Here is a 25,845-nt window from a genome sequence, read left to right as displayed (position 1 = left end):
TACATGGTAGGCAGCTGGTGCCTTCTTGCTTTTCCCCTATCCCTGAATAGCAATTGAAGTGCAGAGTTCCATTATACGTATGAAGCTTAGTATAAGTAGAAAGAATAATTTGCAACAGGTCTACTAACCCATAGCAACCCACCTATTTGAAAGCAAATAACTGATTGTTTGCTATGGTTGGTTGCTGTCTTATTTGACTTGCTGTAAACCTTGTGAGTTTTTTTTATATATTATCCCCTAAGTTTATTACATCCAGAATGTCAAACCCCACACCCTGCACTTGCATCCACAGCACTTGTGGAATTCATTGATGGAGGAATGTGATTCTGCCATTGAACTCAAGCCAGAAAGGCAGCATCAAAACCACGACAACTGTGCTAGGATAGCAAGCCCGACTGTCCTATTTCCACTGCAACATCTGCTATCTGCTATGCTAAAATAACTGATGACTAAGTATGTAGCCAGTATTTCTGCCCAACAGCTCCAAAGCCTAAATTACTAGGGCATATCTATGTGTCTTTCTACCATAAGCCGTTTTAATTATGGACAATCAGGCTCATGTTTTGTCATTCAACACAATTTATTTTTTGTATGCATTTAAATAGAATGTACTGGCTAAAACTGTGTGTTTGTTTCAGAGGCTGTAATATACAGTTTATATCAGTATACTACTATGTAGCAATGGAGGCAGCCATTCAAGTTGAAATAAGCAAGTGTTTATATAGCAAATAACATTTAGAATGTAAAAGTTTTGGCAAAGCCACCATTAGTTCGGGAAAGGGGGAGTACAATCAGGGAAACCAGGCCAGCCTGTGATGTCATCATAGGCCTATATATCATAGGCCTGCCCCTTTATGTCACCACACGCACACTACTGCATGGCCAGTAAGTAATTTGTCAAAAGGTGTGTTCTATTCATAGTGGGGACTGGGTGATTACTGCTAGGGTTGCCACCAAGTTATGTTTTTGTGTGTGTGTGTGTGTGTTTTTGGCCAGTAAATTATCAGTTAAGGATGGGACCATGCTAATCTAGGGCTATGATCTAACTCACACAGACCACCTCCAATATAAAATAAGGACCACATAAGTTCACAGTTTTTTGCCATGGTGTTGGTGTCTAGGACTTTCCCAGGTCCAGTGGGAGATGTGGGCATCCATGACTATTCTGAGAGTATTCAGTACGGTATCTCCAACTTATATGATTAAACAGAAATATGGTATGTTTGTTATATTTAAAAAAACATTTACAGAGAGAAGGAACACCTGTATGCTAAGAGTTATTATGATTGAAAATGGTCATAACTGCAAATTGTTGTAGTTTTCTGGGGGTTTTTTACTATTGCCCAGAAAATGTTCTTTGCAATTGTTAAGTATAAACACACCAGCAAGAGTTAAATAAAATAATGTCATCCTCATTTCCCGGAGAAATGTTTTAATTTGATTGTTTTGGCTCAGCTATGGAGGATCCAGGGGAAAAAGTCTGGGGATCTCCGATATGACACATATAGAGGGTATTCAGCTGTGTGTTGTAACAGGTCTAAAACAGGGACAAATAATTCAAGCAAGTATGGCACCTTATTTGTATGCACAGTTTATATTTGATAAACCTTTATTTACATGACAATGACATTCCTCAGCCTTATACAATTGAACTTACAGCCTAATCACTTATGAAAGGCCAATTCTATAAGAAGCTACAGGTATGGAATCTATTTTCTGGATTTCTAGGGAATTGGGGTTTTCCATAACAATACTGAGCACTATGCATAGGGGTAGTGGGATGAGATCCAGCAAACATGGCAGGTGGTAGTGACTTAACTTGGTCACTCTCGGCCCCCCTGAAAAAAAATCTTCAAATGTAGCCTAGCACGAACAGTCCCTCTTACCCAGCCCCCCACCCATGCTTGCGTTGCACCTACCGGAACTCACAGCATGCCACTATATTTAAGGTAGGAGAAGGGCAGAGGGGACACTCTACAGTACAGTACAGTGCGTTCTGGGCCCCCCTGTTGCCAGGCTCCTCCTGCGAACATAGGGTCTACTGTGATAGTTACAGCACTGGCAGGTGGCAAACTTGTTGCACAGCTCTGTATTAGGACCTCATGAACTGGAATATGGGTATTAATAATAATATTGTTGAGACCAGATTTTTTTAAATGGAAGTTTGGTCTTCTAGTGCAGCTGTGCAACTATGCTCTCCTATGCTTATTCCAGCCTCTTATTCAAATCAATGCATGGTTGCTAGCGAAATTCTGACCCTGAAATTGCAAACTGGAGAGAGCAGCTGAATAAAAAGCTAAATAACCCAAAAACACAAATTGAAAACCAATTGCAAATTGGTTAGGAATATCACCATGTTAAGAGTTAAGACAAAGATAAGCAACCCATTTAAAGGAGAACTAAAGCTATAATAAAGAAGTAGCTAGAAATGTTGTACATTATGTTTTAGGTTTCTGTACCAGCCCAAGGCAACCACAACCCTTAAGCATGGAAGATTTTTCTTCCAAAGATTCGCCAGTAGCTCCCCAACTTCTTTCCTGGTGAGTCACTACACATGCTCTGTGCTGCTGTCGTCTGAGCTTAGGGTGGTGGCTCATGGGGAGATTAGTCGCCAAAAGACAAATCTGTACTGATGAAAAAAAAATCTTCACAAAATGCCTTCCGCCAGCAAGAATGTGAATCGCCGGCGGGATGGCATACTTGTTGATTCGTTTTCCGAAGTCCCCCAAAATTTCCTTGTGAGGCCACTTTGGGTGACTTCGGAAAACCGAAGCGATAGAAATATATTTTCAGTGTTTGACCTCCTGGTGGCAATCCAAGCCTAAGAACATCCACACTGGAAGCCAAGGCCAGATCAGCTTTCAGTGCATATGGTCACAATAGGTGGTGATTAATTAAAGATATATTCAAGTGAAATACAAAACATTTATGGTATGGGACCTATTATCCAGAATCCTATTATTCGGATAACGGATCTTTCCATAATTTGAATCTTTACATCTTCATAATAGAAAATCATGTGAACATTAAAATAAACCCAATAGGCTGGTTTTGCTTCAAATAAGGATTAATTATATCTTCGTTTGGATCAAATACAAGGTGCTGTTTTATTATTACAGAGAAAAAGTAAATCATTTTTTAAAATCTGGATTGTTTGATTATAATGGAATCCATGGGAGATGGCCTTGCTGTAATTCAGAGCTTTTTGGATAACGTGTTTCTGGATAACAGATCCTATACCTGTTCCTTAAATTGTAAGAATTCAAGGCATAGCTACTTACAGTATATACATAGAGCATCCATTCTTTACATGCAGGGCCGGATTTACATAATGGGCGCCCCTAGGCCCACAGCTGTTCGTCGCCTCTGTTTTCGTGCAAATTTTCATCTGGAATGGGGATTGGCGCATGGAAAATTAAAAAAGTTATGGTATCTCCAGCGCTTCCCCAGTGTTTTTGAACCAATGGGGGTGTGGTTGGGCAGCATGCCGCCCCCCTAAAATCCTGCCGCCCTAGGCCCGGGCCTAGGTGGCCTTTCCACAAATATGGGCCTGTTTACATGAATTAATACTTGGGAGCTGCCATTGTGCTTTCCCATGCAGATTCTCCATAGGCACTCAAAACACAACTGTGCTATTCAATTTACACCTATATGCACTTCAGTATTTGAAAGCATGGGAGCTCCCACTCAAGTAAATAAAATTAAATATGGTTTGGTTTATAGAGCACGCTATGCACTACCGCACTAATTCACTGATTATACATAGGGTCGAGAAAAACTTGACCAGCACCCAACCTGCACTCGGCTTCCCCCTTCCTTTTATAGACCAGTACCGTCCTGTTGATGGTGTCACAAAAATGGCAGGCACTCGCAGGCCTATAAAACCGGAAGCCGGTAGTGTAAGGTCGCAGGTGGGAAGAGCAAACAGAAGAGCTCAACCCGAATCTGCCTGCAACCAGCAAATGGGGCAGCGAGTTCGGCCCAAACCTGCCTGACCCAAGGGTAAACCCATAGGTCCTGCAGGTATCAGCCTGGCCCTCAACATCACCACATTGAACATAACTTGAACTTCTAAATGAAAGTAACCCTTTTAATAAACATTAAAAAAAAATTGTTTTCATGCCTATGATGTGGCTTCATTCCTCACAGATCTAGTCCTGGTTCCCCATATGCTTATATATTTAGATTTGACACTAATGTTACAAACAAGAACAGTTGCACTTTGCAAATCGTAGGCATGTCCAGCTGGCTGCTGTCAGGGGGCTTGTCATAGTTATACATCTACAGAGAAACAATTCTCTGCGTGGGAAATAAAATTCTGCCCATGGCAGTAAACAATTTAAGGTAGATATTTTTAAATGTTTAAATGTAGTTTGCACCTTTAGGTTTCATAAAGACTCTGTGGGAAGTAAAAGGTGCACTCATTATAATCTTGGGTCACTTATGATGGAGGTGCACTTGTCGAATGCCTGAGGATATGTTGGGATATGTTGAGCAGTTGGGATATGCAAGGCATTGCCCCTTTAGAAAAAAGCACCCCCTATGGTACCAGGTACAACACCCATCTACATTCATTTAGTAACACTGGGCAAATACCCCATGTCAGCCAAGCAACATATTCATTTTTGATTAGCCTACTTCAGGTTTAATAATGAAAGCACATCTCTGATTGGTTGCTGCACTGGGGGACAAATGAGTCCTATCCATGTTTACTTTCTAGACTGCTCGCTTCATGTTGCCATAACTTTTCAACAGCAGGGCCGGAACTAGGGATAGGCAGAAGAGGCACAAGCCTAGGCCGCAACAATAGGGGGCGTTGGGCAGGTACCTGTTATAGTGCCTTTTGCCTGTGCCTAGTCCATGCTCTCTGCCCTCTGTCGCTCTCCCCTCTTTCACTCTCCCTTCTGCTACAGCACATGCTCAGTCGAGTGCGCACACAAGCATGGTGGGCGGCTGGGTTGCATAGGGTGCCTGGTCGGCTTGGCCCAGTCCTGTTCAATAGTGGAAGACATTACCCAGGCAGGTTATTATTATCTATAACAACCAGGATTTCAACTCCCAGCATCGAGGGCCTTTTACAGCTTAAAGTTTTGGCCCGGGAACACATGATGTGTCAAGTAAACAACCCGATACATGTAAAAAGTTGGACAGCTCTGATTTACGGAGTGGAGGAGTTATGAACTCATATTACAGTGTATCCTCTCTCCCAGTTGGATAATCTTATTTGTTTCCAAACATTCTTTTCGGCACGCAGCGAGCTTTGGCTGCAAAGATGTGAAATGTAATACTGTGTCTTTAAGGGCAAAGCACTTGTTTTACACAAAGTGAAACATTCAGCTGGACCTGAGCCATCTCCCTGGCTCTGCTCATTTGGAATGCATTGTTCTGGTGAATAGGCATTTAGCTGTTCTCTTCCACAACTCCCTGAGCCACTCATAAATCAGCATTATTGCATGTAGCCTCTTTGAAGTAAGGGATGAGTCTGTATATCGTCGGTGTAAGATACTTGGCCAGCATAGGTAGCTAAAGGGAAAATATAGCTGTTTTTAATTGTCTTTTTCTATAAATGCTTAGCTCTATGCACAAAGATATGTATTCGGCATTTGTTAAAGGGGTAGTTCCACTTTAAGTTAACTTTTAGAGTGTTATAGAATGGATAATTATAAGTAACTTTGCAATTGGCCTTCATTTTTTTATAGTTTTTTTATAGTTTTTTTTTTAATCATTTGCCTTCTTTTTGATCTAATTATTTGCCTTCTTCTTGACTGACCCCATCTATAAACAAATGCTCTGTAAGGCCACAAATATATATTGTTATTGCTATTTATTAACCGTCTTTCTATATAGACCCTCTTTTATTCATATGCCAGTGGGTGGGTCTCTTATTCAAGTCAATACATGTTGCTAGGGTACTGTGGACCCTAGCAACCAGATGGCTGAAATTGCAAACTGGAGAGCTGCTGAATAAAACCACAAAATATAAAAAATGAAAACAATTTGCAAATTGTCTGAGAATATCATTCATTACATCATACTACAAGTTACTTTAAAGGTGAAAACCCCCTTTAATAGAAGTGGGAGATGCCATACAGCTTGCTCTGGCAAGATAAAATTAAAAGGCATCCATAGTCCTCCAGTGTCCAGAGCATGACAATTCTAGGTTAGAAGCTTGCCTGACTTTACCAGGAAGAAGCCTTGTAGGAAAAGCTATAAATAACTTATTCGGAAATTATAACCCTTTCAGTGCATTGGCTACATTTTAAGAAAATTACCTTTTTTAAATTATTAATAAGTATTTATAAAGAGTCAACATTCCACTGTGCTGTGGAATATAAGGCTGTACACTTACATATACAGTAAAACTTCAAATTTGCATCCGCTGATTTTTAATTTTTCTCCATTTTATATTTTTGTGGTCCCACCAATATATAATAATATTGACTTTCAACAGAGGAGTATCCTGCTCAACACAGTTTACAATCTAAAAGGGAACATACAGCAATCACAGATTAAGTTCTTAAATCCTGCTGAAGAGAAATTGTTTCCTGCAAGTCATATAGCTGGGACAAAGGGTAGAGATTATATTCACGGTGGGGTGCCTAACAAATTGGCATCATTAAATACTGGGAAGTCTAAATTGGAGGGCACTTTGTGACTTTTGATAACCTTTGAGAGAAAGACAGCCCTAAATGAAATGCTTTCTTTAATCTATCATTAGGCACAAATGGTACAAGGGACAGAGTGCAGGAGCTGTATTGGGAGACAGCGCTTCTGCCCACACATAAACAGCATCAATTGGTTCAAGTTGTTCAGGTATGGGACCTCTCTGCCTGGGACCTGGGGCTTTCCAGATATCAGATCTTTCAGTAATTTTGATCTTCATACCTTAATAAACCCCAATAGACTGGTTTTGCTTCCAGTAAGGATTGATTATATCTTAGTTTGGATCAAGTAACAGGTATTGCTTTATAAAGGAAAAAGGAAATCATTCTTCTTTAAAATTTGGATTATTTAGGTAAAATGCAGTCTATTTGAGACGGCCTTTCTGTAATTCGGAGCTTTCAGGATAATGGATCCCATACCTGTACTGTACTTTCTCAACAGTACAAATTTTTGGTTCATAGGGCCCCCCCCCACACTGTCTGATGGTATCACATCCATAAGTGCTTTACAATGCACATAATGTATCCCAGGGTGGCACACTGAGCATGCCCTTTGCCCAATATGAAAAGGAGGATTCAGGTAACTTAGGTAAACTCTACAGGTATTACTTTTTGTGCCCAAAAACTGCTCTCTGTAGGACCTGGTACAGCATCTGGCCACTCAGGCAGATTCGGGGAGATTAGTCGCCAGGCGACAAATCTCCTCTTCTTCGCGGCGACTAATCTCCCCGATCTGCCTTCCGCCGCACTCGAAGCGCTCCGTTTTTCGAAGTCGCCCGAAGTTTTCTCGTGAGACAATTATGGTAGACTTCGGAAAATTAAGCGCTCCGAGTGCCTGACCACAGGCGATTTTCTTTTAGCCGGCGGACGGCAGATCGAGGAGATTAGTTGCCCTGAAGAAGAGGAGATTTGTCGCCTGGCAACTAATCTCCCCAAATCTGCAAGACCCTAAGGGCTAGTCCACACAAAGCCAGGCTTTTTCAGGCGACTGTTGAAAAGCGCATCGCCTTGTGTGGTTAGCACAGGCGTTTTTACATAGGCGCCCATACAAAACTGTCGCCTGCGCCGGTCGCGGCGACTGTCGCGGCGCTTTGTCGCCGCGACCGCAAACGCGTCGCTATCTCCCCGTGTGGAATAGCCCTAAATGTGAAGACACACAGAGCTACTAGTAGCAACTACTTGTCATGGCTACAATATGGACAATAGTGATAATTGGCTTAGCTAAGACAGTAGCTCCATGTGTCTTCATCCTAAAGATGTTTGATTAGCTCCTTGCTATCAAGCCTTTTGTTAATATGCTAACAGTAAGCATTTGGTTGAAGACCAAAAAAAATACCCTGCCATAGACAATACTGAAACTTGCCTCTGCTAAAACACATGAAGTGTCTTAGCAAAGCTTATTATCACTATCAGCGCTGGGCCAGACCAGCCAGGCAACTTGGCCAGACACATTGCCCAATAGGCTAGCATGTGCAAAAATAAGACGTGCTATGCATGCATGAAAAGGACACACAAGCCGGCCAGAGCAGCGAGAGGGGACCGGACTAGGGGTAGGAGGCAGAAAAGATACGTGCCTGGCACCCCACCCCAGCTTTGCGCCCTATGCACGTGCCTACTCTGCTTACCCCTAGTTCTGGCCCTGATAACTTTTGTCTATTTTGTAGTCATGACAAGTCGCTGTTACTAGTAGCTCTGTGTGTCATCGCCCTTAGGTAGGTTCTGGGAATCAGCACCACTGAAACCTGGCAAAGAAAAACCCATTTCTTCACTTTACTTTTCCCACTGCTGCCTATTCAATGATATCTTTTATTTTCACTTTGACAGTTAGTAGGTAGCCAATGTAACAATAGTGCAGGGCAGTTTTCCCAAATCTCCATTTCCTATATCTGTATAAAGCTTCACTTACCTGGGTCCTGCTCCTGTCAGATGGAGAATTTCTGCAGGGCTCCCAAATCTCCCCCCAAGCTCTTCCTGTTTGTCTCTCTCTGTCTGAATTTCTTCTCGCCGAGGTCTTGAAAAGTGAAGTTTTTCAAATGCTGGAATGTTTGACAAATTTTTCCATTGGATTTTATACAGCGCAAGTCAGGAAAAGAAGTTTGCCAAAAGAGTTGTTTTGGGGCATGCCTTGGTTATTGAGCAATAAAGTCTATCCGAGCAGCATCAGCCGGCTCTGTAGAACTTCTTCAGACTGATGGAAATTCTAAGAGGGGAGCTGAAGATAAAAGTTTATCCTGATATTTCAGTATTTGAATACTGCCAACATGGCAGCTTCAATGATAAATGTATAGAAAGAACATCAGTTTTTTGTAGGATGACCCTGAAAAAAATCTAATTGTTCAATCTTTAAGGAAACCAGAAGAGAGTTTCACTTTTCCTGCTTAAACAGTCTGTCTTGCTTTCTACTCTTTTCCAATCCTCCCTTTCTTTTTCCATGTGTAACGCCCACCTCTCCTGACTCCCCCTCTCTGTGTCAGGGTGACTGGGAGTCTGTTTTCAATTCAGCTTCATTTTCTCTCTCTTTTTTTTTGTCTTCACTTTTTTTTCTCTCTTTCTCAGGATATGAGGGGATGTGTAGAAAATTCACAACTGATGCCAGCTGCTGACTCATGGCTTTATTAACGCCAACTCATATGAAATGGACTCCTATTATAACAACAAATTGGTGGGTTTTTAATTGTTGCTCAGGTTAAAACTGTCCCCAGCATTTTTCAGCTGCAACATCAGTCAAGAAGCTATTCTTTTTCTAATTAAGTATTGGTTCAGTACAAATAGTATTTAAACTATAGACTGCTGCAAAGGCTACACCAAAAATCCAGGTATGGGACATGTTATTCAGAATTCCCAGGACCTGGATAAGGGGTCTTTCTGTAATTTGGATCTTCGTATCTTAAAGGAATAGTTCAGTGTGAAAATAAAAACTGTGTAAATAGATAGGCTGTGCAAAATAAAAACTGTTTCTAATATAGTTAGTTAGCCAAAAATGTAATATATAAAGGCTGGAGTGAACAGATATCTAATAAAACAGCCAGAATCCAACTTCCTGCTTTTCAGCTCTATAACTCTGAGCTAGTCAGCGACTTGAAGGGGGGCCACATGGTACATTTCTGTTCAGTGAGTTTGTAATTGATCCTCAGCATTCAGCTCAGATTCAAAAGCAACAGATATGACCCATGTGGCCCCCCCTCAAGTCTCTGATTGGTTAGTGCCTGGTAGCCAGGGTAACCAGTCAGTGTAAACCAAGAGAGCTGAAAAGTAGTGATCTGACTGACTTGTTATACATGAAATCACTCCAGCCTTTATACATTACATTTTTGGCTAACTAACTATATTAGAAACATTTTTTATTTTGCACAGCCTGTCTATTTACCCAGTTTTTATTTTTACACTGAACAATTCCTTTAAGACTGCTAAAAAAACATTTAAATAAATAAACCCAGTAGGATTGTTTCGCCACCAATAAGTATTCATTTTATCTTAGTTGGGAGCAATTATTTCATTAAAAGGGAGTCTATGGGACAGATTTACTAAAGGGTAAAGTGGCCGACGCTTGCGAAAATTTGCAATCTCATCTGCAGGGACATAGCCAATTTACTAACAAGCGTAAAGGACAATTCACTAGCAAAATAGTTCATAACTATAACAACGTTTTGAACCCTTTCACCAGGCAAATTTTTGCTCAGGCGAACGATTGTTACTCTGCAAATACACTAAAGTGCGAATTTTACCTCTTTCACCAGAGTTTCTTTCGCCAATTTAGACCTGGCGAAATGATCATCCTCCTCAATCTTATGTCAATGACATCATATCCTGTATGCCGAAAAGTCATAAAAATTATAAAAAAAATGCTGGCTTTTTTTATATTTAAAGTGGGATTGTCTTTAAAAGTTGTAACTAATAAAAATTTTTGTTTGAACATGTTTTTAACCATTTCACGGGCATACCACATTTGTTTTAGGGTGCGTTCATGAGATTACATTTGTCTTTATTTTGCCTTTTTGGACATTTTTAATAATTAGTGGCCACTTTAAGCATTTGCACCAACATCTCTAATAAAGACATATATATGACCTATATGTACCCACCCTATATAAATTGACATAAGCGTAAGAGTACTAATAAAGTTTCGGTAGGCAGAAATGAACATTAGCGAAAGGTCGCTAAGAAATGCTTGTGCTGATGAATCTACGCTAGCGAAACTTCTTCAGCGTTCAGCTGCAGAAACGCAACTTCGCATTTTAGTGAATTAGCGTAGTGGTAGCGAATTTGTGCCTCATGAATTGGTGCAAAGTGTGGTGAAGCCTTCGTATCAAAAATTCACCCTTTAGTGAATTTGCCCCTATGAGCGGTAGCCTTTCCTTAATTCAGAGCTGGAATCCATATAACTGATACTATACCTATATATAGCAAACTAGAAAACTGCATGTTAAATGTGGATTTGCTGCATACCAAAGCAATTTACATGTTTTAAACTGTCAAAGATGGATGTTAAATTAATTGTTCAGTGTAAAAATAAAAACTGGGTAAATAGATAGGCTGTGCAAAACAAAAAAATGTTTCTAATATAATAATATATTATATAATATATATAGTAACATAATAATAGTAACATAATAGCAGGGACACTACTTCCTGCTTTTCAGCTCTCTTGGTTTACACTGACTGGTTACCCTGGTTACCAGGCAGTAACCAATCAGAGACTTGAGGGTGGGCCACATCTGTCGTATCTGTTGCTTTTTAATCTGAGCTGAATGCTGAGAATCAATTGTAAACTCACTGAACAGAAATGTACCACGTGGCCCCCCTTCAAGTGGCTGACTAGCTCAGAGTTATAGAGCTGAAAAGCAGGAAGTAGTGTTCTGGCTATTATGTTACACATCCAGTCACTCCAGCCTTTATACATTACATTTTTGGCTAACTAACTATTTACCCAGTTTTTATTTTCACACTGAACTGTTCCTTTAAAATGCATGCATGTAACCGCAGCCAAACACAACCATTTTGACATTGATCCATGAGCTAAATGAATATATAATGAACATATCGCTTACAATCACTTGGAATTGGCAGACCACCAAATAGGTACCGATACTATTATATGTACAATTTTATTATTGGGCAGCCGAATAGTTCTATGTTTTACACAGCTATGATGTGCAGTGGGAGCTGCTGAGCTACAGCTAACCTTTGCTTTAAACCCTGAAAATATGTAGGGGAATCTTGGAAGATACAGTCCAGTAAGATCTGGCGTCCCTCAGTTGAACGTTCAGCTTTACAGAGGATACAAACCTTAAAGTCTTAATAACTGAAAGATGTCAAATGTTTAGAATCCACCAATGATTGTCAGGATCACTTTCCTGATAACATAGAGTGATCGGGCTTGGGCAGTTTACTGCTAACAGGAGCCCCGGCACAGGTATCAGGCATCACTGGGGGTGCCTAACATCAGTGATGTATTGTGGTCTGGTGCGGCTTTAGGCATCGGACCCCAGCGCACCTACCCCAATGTCCCAATGTGATATACCCACACCCCCTCACAGCCATATTTAGTAGGAAAGTAGCCAGCGGTAATGGGTATAATTTCTTTTTTTTTTACCTTATATGCACCTGAGGGCCACCCCCTAGGCACAGGCCCTCGAGTGCATATATGGTAAATATGGCCCTGCCTAACATTTGGCACCTACCCAGGCACCATGACTTTCCTCCTCCTTTAATTGTGTTTAAGACCATATTGAAAAAAAAAAAGTTACCTATATTTTATACATCACTGATGGACTATAGCTGCCAGCATGTTTTAACCCCACAGGGCCACCACCAGGAACTATGGGGCCCCATATTACTAAGTAGAGGCTCCAATTAATAGCCCACTGGTCATGTAGGCCCCCTGAGTTGTTGGTCCTGCCAACAATAAAAAAAAGTGGTCATGTCCTCAAGTATATCCATGACAACTTTGTCCACAATTGGTACAAACCTGCGTACTCTCCCATTGCTCCGCCCTCCTCATGACCTGTAAATCACACCTCTCTGCAATGGGGGCCCTGATCTGATTCTCCCCCTTTTTCCCTCTAGAAAACAGCCATGATCTTTCATAATATGTTTAAGGATTCTGGAAGGGGTAGTACAGAAACATTTTGGTGGAGCTTCACTTTTTAAGTACAGTACAAGTATCATTTCCCCCAATTCTCGACACAATTCATACTTCTAAGTGAGGCAGGCACTTGTCCATATTGCCCAAGGGGTGCACAAATCTCAGACAATCATGTTGCTGCGAGTCACCACCAACGAGGGTGATAGGTTAGCAGCAATGGTCAGAGAGTGAATGGAAATCGCTATTCCCATGACAGTAATAATAATTGTAACCCCTTAATTATATAGGCGTAGGCTTGTACAACCTTTCAAAGCATATCATGTTAGGGGGCCGGTTATTGCATCATGATGATGTCACACAAAAGAAGTCCTTGGATAGGTTGGTACCACAAAAGTGTCTTTGCCCCATTCAGGCAAAGCTGTAAACCTCCAGTAGTAGAGGGAAATGGACAAATAATACAAGTAGTACCTACTCACCATCAGATTACAAGTTTCCATGCTAAGGAAACTTATTGGAAACACAGGAGGGCATCTGGCATATTTTATCCAGTGTGTGCCCTAAACTTTCATTGCCTATCGAGTTATAGCACCCAGATCATAATTTAGTGACTGCAGTGTGTTTGTAAGGCAAACTCTGGAATTATTCTGCACTTATTGTCAATACACAGAAGGCTGAAGAACAGAGGCACATTGTAGCGCACAGAATGAGACATATGCAGAACACTGGCTAGCAGGGCAACAATTGAAAAGGCTGATTCAGTGATGCATTGTTTGGATTTGCTTAGTGACACAGAGTTCAATTTGCTTAGATTGGTTAAGCACGGGCATATCTCAGATATCAATAGTGTGATACAAGTTTGGTCAGAGAGGCAGAGTCTAGGGACAATGGCTGTTTGTTCCAAGGGATTCCGTTATGGATCATTATCCCATCAGATATCACACAGTACTTGCTCATGGATTCCTGGTAGCTTATAAAGCTTAGATTGTACCCTCCAAAGAATCACTGCTAGCAATTTTATAATACAAAATGGGAAATCTATCGTGTGCCAGTAACCAAGTATATAGAAAATAATAATTTTAAGATACATTCATTAAGCACAAAAATATCTAAAATGAAACCTGGAAAAGCTTAAACAGCATAGTCAGAGTAATTACTTTGAACAGTGGCATAACAACAGAGGAAACAGTCCCAGCGGTCGTGGGGGTCCAGGGGGGCCCAGGGAGCACGGGAGACTGGACCATGGTGTCTGCTTCCTTTATCGATCTAAGAATCCCCTTGCAAGAGTGGCTGGGAGGAGGAGGCAATGGTTTTGAGTTGGAGCTTTGCAGGAGGGCCAGCTGTATGACTGAACCCTACAAATATGTTTTGTGGGGGGGGGGGGAGCCCAGCATACCCAAGTTGGAAATCATGTGGCAAAATGCCTGTGGCAAAGTCCTAATGGCCCTTTGAAATTCTTCTGGCTTTTTGTAATGTAATCAGACCATAATAGGAGACCTATAGGAGGTGATAATAAACCTATAATGAAATGGTTGCATAGACAAAGATAAAACTGAAAGCTGGCCTAGATTGCAGTTGAACTAAATCAGATACTATACCCTGGCAGATTTTTGGTCTGAAAACCAGGCAGGATATGCCCCGTAATTGGCATTAAGGGGCACAAACTCAACCTTTACCAGATCGCTCTGGAGCAAAAAGTGGCATCCCTATCTATTCAGCCGGTTAGAAAATTCCTTCAACTGCATTATGATCCAATCAAAAACCCAAAGTGCCATACATTTAAAAAGGATTATCTGACCAGATCTATATAAGATCTGATCATTCAGTGACCCTGCCAAACAAGCTAATCTTTATCACAGGGCTACGGCACACATCAGTGTTCACACAAACATGCAATGCGACAGATATCACAGTGGAACCTGGTACCATAGAGTCTACATCATCTGCGCTTTTAAACCTGAGTGTCAATAGGATTGTTTTGCCATCATTTTAGATTCATGTTTGCTCTATAGTTATCATCAGAAATGGCAATGCTGCATTTCTGACTAGTGATGGGCGAACTTGTCCTGTTCGCGAAATGGGCGAAAATTTTTCAAAAGCGCATTAAAGTCATTGGTCATCCGTTTAATTGTTGGTGGCGACAAAATTATCGCCCGCGTCAAAATTCGAGTTTTGACAATTTTTTGCCCATTTCATGAATTTTTGCAGCAATTTTGCAAATCTATTCAGCTGCGGCGAAACGCGGAAATTTGCTGTGAATTCGTGCATGCTGAATAAATTTGCCCATCTATGAAAAGGCATTGGAAGGACATCATTTCTAAAATCCTTTATGAAAAAAATTAGCAGAACATCCCATGCTAAATCCTAGTGCATGCCCCCCATGAGAAAAGCCCGGAAGCTGAGCCTCTCAGAAATGACAGAGCAAGGACAATTTTCCCACTCCATTTAATGGAATCATTATGCAGGGATGATTATTTTCATGGGAAGGAAATAAACAAAGCTAACTGGGAAATAAATAGGAACATGTGGCAAGATCTTTTTCCCCATCCAGTGAGTAACCCTGTGAAAGAGAAGTTGGTAATGTACCATATTTATGATTATGGATTTTCTTTTCATTTATTCTCTGTGCAACAAATACATGGGTATGCAGAACATCCCTTCCCTGGACTGATACATATCAATTAGATGCTATATTGCATGCCTCAATATTCTTATGATAATTTGGAATAACTTCTTCCCATCTTATTTATAAGTGCCCAGATTCAATCTTTTCACAATTTCTGCCTTGACTTACAGATGTTAGTGCCCCAGTCACTGCAGGAAGGCTGGGAGCCCCAGTTTAAAAGGGAACAAATACCTAATATAGAGATATCTGACATCCCCCCACAGCTTTAGACATATGCAGTTTCATCAACATTTTTACCCAAGGGCTCATTATGATACTGGCCAAATAATTTCTCTGCCTTTTCTTAAAGCCAGCCCAGGTTACATGCATGGCTGAATTAATGAATATGCTACTCTAGGTTATAACCTAGGGGTGCAGAGTGAATAGGGACTAAAATTGGAGAACTGATTGCACAAATTAGATTTTTGTAAGAGTGGGATTCAATGCGGTCAGTAAGCAAATTAAATTCGGGGTGATTAGGGGCCTATTATTATTTTTCTAATCTTTAAAAAAATTATTTTTGTCGGCACTGTTGGACCTTGGTCCAATTGCGATGGGTGAGCATTACATGCTGGTAGAAGATTAGGCAGCCAAACAAAGCGAGGCGCGTGTGCATGGCGTGCACCTGAGCTGTACAAGATTTTTCAGATTCAGTGGCAGGTACGGACCGTGCACCCATCCTAATCAGACTCAGGTCCATCCATGAAAATACGAATAATAATTGAAAAAATGCTAGGTCATGGGCCCCTTGTGTCTCTAGGTGCACCCATGACCCTGACTAGTTGTATTTTTTCCAAACATGTGGGAGTAGCCTTGAATGGGGGCCGGTGGAAAGTGTAGCCTAGAGACCTTACATCTCATTAATCTGCCACTGGTTACATGCCTTCAGTGGCTGGTTTCTGCAAATGCCACATGATCCTGTATTATAAGTGTAGCAGAAATTACCAACTCGTCCATATTGGCAGATCATTGGCCTGTGTATAGCTGATATCTGAACTGAGGACCACATGATGCTGTGGATGCCTTCCTTTTACAATGGTTCTGCATTTCCTCCCCCATGTGATCCAGTCTTTTGTCTGTGGCATGAAATTCATCAGCCCACAATGAGCCTAACACCACCCCTAATACATAAGTTTAAAGCAAAATTTAGAAGCACAATGTGACATTTTCACCCATCTCTGCCTGCCGTGCATCACCTTGCAACAAACGACTTCTCACGGAGCCAACATCTGTATATCATATAAAATAAATGCATAAATGTGGGATTTTAATTGCCAATATTTCCTGGCCTGCCTCAGAGGATTCCACTTGTAAACAGAACCGTAATTTTTCCCACCATTTGCACTGCAAGAACCGTATGCAGCCGGTGACCTTAGTCATGAGAACCCTCTTGCAGATCTATGAGAACTTTTTTTTTAATTCTGCCACAAACTTGACACTGGATAAGAAAAACACTGTCTTCCGGTCTCCCCAGTCCTCCCCAGCACATCTGGAACTACTTAATGGTGAGAAGAGTTAACCCCTGCCAAATTTGTGCCAGCAATATCCTGTTATGCAACTCTTTAAGGACAAAAAAAATGCCTGTAAGATAAAGATGACTTGGAATGCAGAGCTGCAAGAGAAATGGTACTTAGGAGGAGAGATTAGGCAGAAAAAACCCAGACATAGCCTAGAGACACACATACACAAATAAGGAGATAGAATATTGTGACACTGAACAGGAACAATGCGAAAGAGAAAGAATTCTGAAAAAGATTCACATTTTATTGCCTTAATACTTAGAGGTAATACAGACAAACCCCTTATTAAAATTTAGGTATTACACAAGGGACTGAGATGCAACACTTAAGAGAGAATGTTTATCAAAACTTGCACCTTGGTGACACTGGAGGACCAAAAATGGCTACAGTTAGAGAATGCAGTGCTAACTGATCTAAGTGGGAATAAACAACAGATAGCAAGAATTTAGAAGCAGAAAAAGAACACTAGTTTCTAACTGGTGTGCCCAAACTGGCTTCAGTTACAGGAGTTATCAACCTAAATAAAACAAGCACAAAGGAAACTCTAAAGCTGGCCACAGATGCAAAGATCTGATCGTCCAAATCAATGTACGATTGGACTTCCCCATCTCCCGACCTGCCACTAACCTATCCGATTCCGATCAAATAAAGTACAAAAGAACAGATCAGCTGATGTTCTGCCCCTGACAGGAATCATACGAAAGCTATGTCCGACCAAAGCTAGTGACAGTCTCGCTCTGAAAATCATACAATCGGCAATACACACAGAGATATTACCCGCAGCCGACAGAAATCTTTTAAGCTGTCTGATTGACCAAACGACCGATCTCCGCCAGACTAAAAATGTTCGGGACTCTCCACACAAGATCTTTGTGTCTATGGCCAGCTTTAGGCTAGCTTTAGGCACAGGGTACTACAGAGCACATTGTTGCTGTTCAGTGTCACAATATTCTATCTCCTTATTTGTGTCTCTAGGCTATGTCTGGGTGTCTTCTGCTCTATGGAAGGCTCTATTGTCAGGTTTCCATCCCAAACTATGCTCTGCACCTCATCTTTAATCCCTGCTAACAGGGCCACCATCAGTGGGGTACAGTGGGGACTGTTGACAGGGGCCTAGTCAAATTTTTACTACCCAATTGGGTAGTGCAAATTTGTTTAACTTGTGCAACTAATGTAGAAATATAACTTACCAAAAAACTTTTCTAACTTACTGAAAAACTTATGTAGACAACTAATTTGTATGTGGTTCCAACTGATGGCAGCCCTGAGCACTATATTGCAATAATATTGCAAGTTTTCTTATTAGTTCATGCTTTGATGGTCAATGGTGCTTTTGTATGCTGCTTGCTCGCTCTCCTATTGTTGCAGGAAGTTAGAAGGCAGTAAATGTGCATTCACATTCACCCTAAATGGCCTCTCTGGTGCCCCCTACCTTCAACAGTATGGGAATCACGGCTCTAATTGTGACAATTTACTTCCACCAATCCCACTGCAACTTTCTGTTTCTCCAAATTCTTGATATCTACCCTTCACAGACTGTTAACAAACAACCCAATACAATGCGATCTTCATATGCCACCTTAAAGCATAAGTAAAGTTATATTCACTAAAGGGGTGGCAATGTGATAGGCACTCCTACTTAATACTCTTAACTCTCAACTGAGGAAGTGCCGAGTGTACAGGCACAAAACGCATTCGTTTGCACACCCACTGCTGTACTATTATTAGTATGTGTGCTTTAATAAAGCCAAATTGATATTACAACGACTCCTTTTTGATCAGCGCTCAGAAGTGGGTGAGAGATTGTGCAGTCAAAGCCGGAGGGAAGTGGCCGGGTTCTCGAAAGAGCAGCGATCATAAGGAAAGGCACTGCTGAGTGAGCTCCGGCAGGTCTGGACTGAAAATTAAAATAGGCCCTGGCATTTCAGGTACACAGAGGCCCAAACAGCCCCCACCAGTGCACTAAATACTGACTTTCTATAGCACCTTATAGTAGCCCCTCTGTCATTTGCCAGAACCCACAGATTGCTAGTCCGGGCTTGAGCTCCGCCATCACCACACTACAGTTTATTGTACTCCTACTCAATATAACCACTAAAAACGTGCCCTGGCCCAGAGTACTGGAACCAAGTGTCGCCATCTATTCAAATGTTCCATCCTATCCAGTGTCCTGCACATCAATGTGTGCAAATTGGAACTTTAACTTCAAAGTTGGAATTTTTGCTATACTGGGAGTTTCAGAGTATCTATATGCACCTCCCATTAACCCTCCACAAAGTGGTGGTGCACAGCATCTGACTAGGCTTGCAGGACTAGGCTTGGTGGGCCCCACCGCCCCAGACTTTACAGCAGGCACAAGCAGTGTCAAGGAATAAGACTGAAACAGTGGTGGAAGGAGGTACACTTTGGGGTGGGAGGGATCACAGCCCAATTTATTCCATCCAGGATGTGGCATTCTTGCAACAGGATCTTGACAAAATGACAATCTGGGCAGCTAAGTGTCAGATGATACATGTAAAGTCATGCACCTGGGATGTAAAAATATTCACTTATACCCTTAATGGGACTGCTATGGGCAAACCAGAACAAGGTGTGCATTCTCGCACACCCTACTTGTAAGCTGATGAAGATAGGCCTGGTGCACACAGGTGGAGGCTCGTTCACCTCCCAATGCAAGTTCACAAGAAAAATCCAATGGCACACAGGTCTGCATGAACACTTCTAGTGTTTATTTAAAGCACTGCACTCCACTTTAAATAAACACTAGAAGTGTTCATGCAGACCTGTGTACCATTGGATTTTTCTTGTGAACTGCTATGGGCAAATCCATTATGGAAAAGGACCTTGGGGTCCTTGTAGATAATAAAATTGGCTGTAGCAAGCAATGCCATTCGGCAGCATCAAGGGCAAACAGGGTCTTGAGTGCATTAAACGTAGCATAGATTCTCTGGAGAAGGGGCCCCATCTAGAATATGCTGTACAGGTTTGGTCTTCATGAGTAGGGCTAGGGGCGCTGTTATGTTTTGGTAGCCAAGGATGAGTAGAGTATAACAGTGCTTTATTATAAAACTCATGCAGCCATTACACAACAGTAACTTCCAACTCTAACACCAGAAGCTGTATAGTAAGTATGCACAGTATAAGTCTTGAGCACAGTGACATCTACAGGCCATTTGTATAAACATATACAGATGGACATATGGACATGCCAATCCGAAAGGGATGGGAGAAAGGGCCTGCATTATGCACTGGGACCCTCTGAAGATCTTTTGGGTGAGGGGCTGGCCACTTGAAGGTACTGCCCACACCATTCTGTCGTATATAGCCTCACTGGTATTATTTCCTAGATCTTAGAAAGATTACTGGATACTAATCTGATGGTTTTAGCAGGCTGTACAACACATGCCTGGGGATTGAAGGAGAATCAAGGAAAATCTATGAGCCAGATGAAATAAACAGAAAATAATATAACTGTGTTGTTTTTAGAGGAAACGTCTCATTGCCTTTAGCTGAAGCATTCGTCTGAATATGGCCCAAAAAGGCACTGTGCCTTTCATGAACCTAGCCCCAGGGTTCTGCTTTGAAACACATTCAATTATTTAATATGCAAGTTATTTCTGATTTTTTCCAGGACACCAGTTCTCTAAGCAGTGACCTCCTTCTCCCCCCAAAAAAAATATTTCATAAAACAGAAATAATTAATGCAATTTGTATAACAGGCTTTTAATTGCGTATCAAATCAACCCTAACCCTACAATTTAGGTCCTTTAACATATAAGAAATGCTCCCAAACACTACAGATTTGATGAGAAGAAAAATCATTTTTAAAGAAAAAAAAATAACAAATTATTGTAAATGTAACATTTTGTATGACAGATTGATATTCTGAGAAAATTTGCAATTGGTTTTCATTTTTTATTGTTTGTGGTTTTTGAGTTATTTCGCTTTTTTGAGCAGCTCTCCAGTTTGCAATATCAGCAATGTGGATGCTAAGTTCCAAATTACCCTAGCAACCATGCACTTATTTGAAAATTTACTGGAATATGAATAGGAGAGAGCCTGAATAGAAAGATGAGTAATAAAAAGTAGCAGTGACCCCCATTCGAAAGCTGAAAAGAGTCAGATGAAGAAGGCAAATAATTCAGAAACTATAAAAGAGAAAAAATGAAGGCCAATTGAAAAGTTGCTTAGAGTTAGCCTTTCTGTAACATACTGAAAGTTTGCTAACAGTTGAACCACCATGATCACAGAACTCTATGGCAACTTTTTCAACTGGGTATTTACTCCATACTACACAGTTTTTTAAACATTGTTCACTTTGGATTTCTATGACCTGTGACACCTAGTTATTTTACACAGTATGTCATGGACTGGAAGAGTAACTTCAGAGGGGGCAGATCTTGCAGCGGCTTTTTGAAGTAGCAGACAGGTCACCCACAATTTAATGTGCTTTGCTGGTCACCTGCCAGTTGTGCAATGGGATATCACCCACGAATTGTGTATGGGGTATACTCAGGGAAGCTACTGTTTATATACAGATCAGCCTGCAGGACAGTGGAGAGAACATCAGTTTGTAAATTCTCCCTCTCTTGCATGGGTTTTTTCCAAGTGCTCCAGATTCCTCCCACACTACAAAAACACACAGATGGGTTATCTGATAAAATTGACTGTGTGTTAATGTGATAGGGGCTTTAGATTGTAAGCTCCACTGGGGCTGCACAAATTGTGACGTCATTTTGCCACTTCGCCGATTTACTAACTGGTGCTGGCGTAAATTCGCTAGCGAAGTGGACTCTAGCAAAGTTGCGCTCTGGCGAAGGGACCCAACTATGCTAATTCACTAAGTTGCAGATTTTCGTGAACGTTACCTCTTGCGCCAGACTTTACTTCGCCACCTCAGACCAGGCGAAGTGCAACAGAGTAGATTTCAAAAAAAGTTGAAAGTCTGAAAAAACGCTGGCATCTTTTACTTTTTAAGGGTGATAGGCTGAAAAAGAATGTACATTCTTTTGGGGGTACCCTCATTCCCCCCTACATTTCCTAACATATGGCACCTAAACTATACAGTGGCCACATGTATAGGGCATTTATTTTATTTTATGAAGGTTTCCCAGGCTTGTGTAGGGTAATGTATTTGCTGCTACAGATACGTCCATTGTAGTTTAACGTGGCGCCGTATGCAAATTAGGCATCGCTTGCGTAACTTCGAACTGCTGATCGTAACATAGCTAGCGCAACTTTGCAAACGATCGGTAACTTGTGCGCAACTTCGGATCTTCGTGAATTTGTGCAGCTCTGGCGAAGTTCGGCAAAGTGCAGAAAAGCCAACACTAGCACAACTTTGGAGGTAAGTAAATTTGCCCCTATGTGTCTCCGCTACATAAAGAATAATAAGGAATAACTACTAAACAGAATGAACAAAATAATCAATCCTAATTCAGGATATCCACGGGCTTGCCACTAGGTGGCAGTATGGGGCAGTGATGCCAGAAGAAATATGCATGACATTCCCTGGCACAGTTTCTTGGAGAATTCATTGGAGCAGAAATGAGATTCCTGTCTACTTAAAAAGGGGTTTATTTCAACAGCAAGAGGAAGGCTGAAAATTAAAGGCATGCAGGAAATGCATATGTTGCACACCTGTGGTACTGAATGCAAGGCATCTTGGCTGGCAGTTACATATCCATGTGCTGTCGAGCCTGTGCTTCCATACATGCATTGATAAAAGAATAATCTCAAGGATCTTGCAGTTTTGTGGGATGAAGCACAAATGCTGGGAAGAGTTGAATCATCAGAATTATTGGTTTGGTCTGGAAATGAAACAGCTGCCTGTAGCCACTCTGGATACTACAGGATAACTTGTACATGTGCACAAGCGCTTTCTGTTTTCCAATTGCACCCAGAGGCATTTTACTGGGTGTAAGCCAGGCTCTGACTGAAAATCAGAACAGGCCCAATAAATAGTCAGTGTCTATGGCATCTTACGGAAGCCCCTCTGGCATTTGTTAGAATCCACAGATTGCCAGTCTGGGCCTGGTGTAGCTAAGACCAAAGAAAGGACTTACCAACACGATCAACTCTGATCTGATTTGGTATTCTGTTCCTTTTGGAGGATACTGGGAGTTGTATGGCAACAAAAAATTATGTTTTTTTAAAATGTTGGCAATGTTATTATAAAGTAGCATCATCATATCTTACTTGGCACCATCTCTCCATATTATACCTGCTATCCCACAATCACAGTCCCTTCCCAGAGACTATTATCCCACTGCTACTAAAGGCACAATCTCTCCCTACTATACCTGCTATCCCATAACCACAGTCCCTTCCCAGAGACTATTATCTCCACTGCTACTATAGGCACCATCTCTCCCTACTATACCTGGTATCTTACAGCAACAGTCCCTTCCCAGAGACTATTATCCCACTGCTACTATAGGCACCATCTCTCCCTAATATACCTGCTATCTCACAGCCACGCTCCCTTCCCAGAGACTATTATCCCACTGCTACTAAAGGCACAATCTCTCCCTACTATACCTGCTATGCCAAAATCGCAGTCCCTTTTCAGAGACTATTATACCAATGTTACTATAGGCACCATCTCTCCCTACTATACCTGCTATCTCACAGCAACAGTCCCTTCTCCTTCCCACTGCTACTATAGGCAGCATCTCTCTCTACTATACCTGCTATCCCACAGCCACAGTCCCTTCCCAGAGACTATTATCCATTCTGCTACTATTGGCATCATCTCTTCCTACTATACCTGCTATCTCACAGCAACAGTCCCTTCCCAGAGACTATTATCCCACTGCTACTATAGGCAGCACCTCTCCCTACTATACCTGCTATCCCACAGCCACAGTCCCTTCCCTATAAAGACAGGGTTCAGCTGAATGGAAGCTGTGCTCTGCTCATGCCAGATTTTCATGCATAGTGCATAGAGAATCAGAGTGTAGGTTACCCTGAGCTGCATACTAATTGAGCAGTCAATGGTACATCCCGTAATGAAAAGGACCCCTAAAACAGTGCTTGACAATACTAGACCACATATATATATTCTAATTTATGATGAATCAGGCAATGTAGCAGCATCTACAGTAGTAGTAGGAATTGCAATCTCTGGAAAAGGACTGTGGCTGTGGGATAGCAGGTATATTAGGGATAGATGGTGCCTATAGTAGCAGTGGGATAATAGTCTCTGGAAAAGGACTGTGGCTGTGGGATAGCAGCAGGCCCGGACTGGCAATCTGTGGGTTCTGGCAAATGCCAGAGGGGCTGCTATAAGGAGCCATATAAAATCAGTATTTAGTGGGCTGGTGGGGGCTGTTTGGGCCTCTGTGTGGGTTGATTGAGCCTCTGTGTACCGGAAATTCCAGGGCCTATTTTTATTCTCAGTCCGGACCTGGATAGCAGGTATAGTAGGAAGAGAGGTGCCTATAGTAGCAGTGGTGGAGAGTATGATAAACTAATTTGTGGTAAAGTACAAAAAAAACACATCTAGTTGTACAGTATAGGCACATCTCATCCAGTGGTACAAGATAATGAAGACCCTATTGTGTGGCAATAGGATGTGAAGTGCATTATTGGAAGAGCATGTGTTTATCTGGTGGTACAGTATAGAAGGAGCTTTTTTAGTTCTATAGTTCAAAAAACCTGTTAGGACAGTATAGAAAGAGCTCATCTAGTGAAAATCTACAAACTTTTATCTGGTGGGACAGTATATGAATTGTTCCTCTAGTGGTTTACTACAGAAAGGGCTCATCTGATGGGGCAGCATGGGAAGAACAAATTGTGTAGTTCAGTATAGTAAGCACACATCTGCTGGGAGAATATAGGAAAAGCAGTCCCCATAGTCTTTTTCTGAGTAACACAAAGGCGCAAATTCACGAAAGGGTGAATTTTCGCCAGCAAAGGCTCCACCACACTTTGTGCCACTTCAACAGGTGCAAATTCACTACTACTACGCTAATTCACTAAAATGCAAAGTTGCGTCTCTGTGCCTGAGCGCTGGTGAAGTTTCGCTAGCGTTAATTCATCAGTGCGAGCATTACCTAGCAAACTTTCGCTAGCGTTTATTTCTGCCTAGCGAAACTTCGTTAGTACACTTACGCTTATGTCAATTTGAATAGGGCGGGTACATGTAGGTCACATATATGTCTTTATCAGAGATGTTGGTGCAAATGCTTGAAGTGGCCACTTATTATTAAAAATGTTCAAGGAAGCAAAATAAAGACAACAGAGATCCTCTAATGCCCTAGACACGAGCCTACCCTAAAACAAATGTGGCATGCCAAATGGTTGGGAAAAATGTTAACACAAAAATATTTATAAATAAAATATTTATAAATAGTTAGAACTCTTGAAGGCAATCCCACTTTAAAATATGAAAAAACCCGAGTGTTTTTATGTCTTTTTTTTATGACTTTCCGGCAGGATATGATGTCACTGACATAAGATTGAGGTTGTAGCTTCATTTCATCAGTTCACCAGGTCTAAGGTGGCAAAGAAAACTGGCAAAAGAGGTAACATTCTGTAAAATGTGCACTTTAGTGAATTTGTGGAGTAACGATTGTTCTCCTGAGTGAAAATTCGCCTGGTGATAGGGCGCAAAACTTCGCTAGCGACAACCTCTTTTGCTAGTGAATTGTCCTCTACACCTGTTAGTAAATTGGCAATGTCCCTGCGGATAAGATTTCTGGCGAATTTATGCTAGCGACTGCCACTTCGCCCTTTAGTAAATCTGCCCCAAAATGTTGTTGATACACCCAAGCTTGAGAGTGCCACTTTGGGGGCACAATTCAAGTTATTGATTGAACTGTTCATAGGGGCAGTCATTGGCTTGGATAAAGCGCCATGTATGTACCAACCAATTGTAAACCAAGGATAAACTGATACAGTGTAATGTATACA

At 41.4% G+C, this 25,845-nt stretch overlaps 1 protein-coding gene across 1 annotated transcript in view; it reads right to left on the bottom strand.

Moving 5' to 3' along the window:
* The window catches only part of pdgfrb.S (platelet-derived growth factor receptor, beta polypeptide S homeolog), a 75,766-nt gene extending 66,653 nt beyond the window's left edge, over positions 1-9,113 (bottom strand). The window contains exon 1 of the mRNA XM_018254959.2: positions 8,569-9,113. The gene's annotated coding sequence lies outside the window, so the exon portion shown is untranslated. The remainder of the gene's footprint in view (positions 1-8,568) is intronic.
* Between the last annotated feature and the right edge of the window lie 16,732 nt (positions 9,114-25,845).

This window comes from Xenopus laevis, chromosome 3S, assembly GCF_017654675.1.
Source record: "Xenopus laevis strain J_2021 chromosome 3S, Xenopus_laevis_v10.1, whole genome shotgun sequence".
NCBI classification, from domain to species: Eukaryota; Metazoa; Chordata; class Amphibia; order Anura; family Pipidae; genus Xenopus; species Xenopus laevis.
This window is presented reverse-complemented; position numbering and strand designations above follow the sequence as displayed.